A 1,232-nucleotide genomic window follows, 5' to 3' on the forward strand; every position below is an offset into this window, starting at 1 on the left:
AAAGAGGGGATGGTGAGAAATGAAGAAATCTGATGAAAGAAAATAAATTCAATTACAGAGAAAAATTATTTTGGTGTCATCCCCCCTCCAGTTTTAGGCATAAGGGCAGGTCCATCAGCTTTCCCTAGAAACCAGGTGATTATCTGTGCTAAATTCCCTCGGGAAAATCCACTCCCACTTTCTGTACAGGTTCGTCTACTCAGGCTCCAAATTAATTACTTTTAGTGTCACTTTTAGTGTCTTTACTAAAGAGAGTATATTCTTGAACTTCCCTCACCCCATTTTCCATTTCACTGAAAGTAGGGAAAAAAAACCCCAACAACAGCACTCCCCCTAAACCCACTCAGTTTAGTTTTCCCTTTTTTAAATCCACACCTTTCCTCCTTGCACTCAGCAATGGGAAACAGATTCAGCCAGCCTTAAAACACTATCTCAGCAACAAAGCATGCAATGTGCTCCATCTCATCTCTCCACTCCAACTGAGTTTACAGCAGTGGGTGGTTTTCAAACCTAACATTTGATCAAAATGAAAAACCGGGCATTCCTTTCACCCTGTGACAGGCAGGCTGATATAAATCACAGCCTTCCCAGCAAGGGTTCTTCCACAGACAATGAGCTGTGGCAGTGTCTCAAAGCTCAGCCCTGGTCATTGTAAGAGAAAGTTTCAGGTTTTTAAAGCAGGCCTGGGCTTTTTAGAGCAGCAGTAAAACCAAAAGAGGGAGAAAACTTATGGTACGGTTGTTTGAGGGGTGAAGAAGGTGTTTCCCCTTCAGAAGTTGTATTTTCAGTGCAGTGCTCTGAGTAGGTTTGTACCAGTTTCTGCTTTTGTAATTTGTATTTCAATAGCACTGAAACACACACACACAGACACACACATGGAGAGACACACAGGGAAAGCCAGAGTGCATGCATTACTCCTTCATTGTTTCACCAGCAAACACGACCCATGGAAAAAGCTCTCCGGTCTGTCTGCTCCAGGAGGGGACTGTATCACAGACACTCTCTGGTTCTAATTTAGTAATATGGACAGTGTAGGCAAGCATTAAGTAGTAGCTATTAAATTCACGTGTGCACAACGCTACAATATCTGATCAAAGCATAACTGATAGCATACACAGCACCACTGCTTTTCCTTGCTAACCCAGTAATCTATTAGAAATGCCCTCCAGGCTCAACAATTTTAAGCCTTGACTTCAAAAGATCAGCTTATCCTTCAGGGCTAAGCTGACTGA

The sequence above is a fragment of the Apaloderma vittatum genome, unplaced genomic scaffold, assembly GCF_000703405.1.
Source record: "Apaloderma vittatum isolate BGI_N311 unplaced genomic scaffold, ASM70340v1 scaffold8104, whole genome shotgun sequence".
Taxonomy (NCBI): Eukaryota; Metazoa; Chordata; class Aves; order Trogoniformes; family Trogonidae; genus Apaloderma; species Apaloderma vittatum.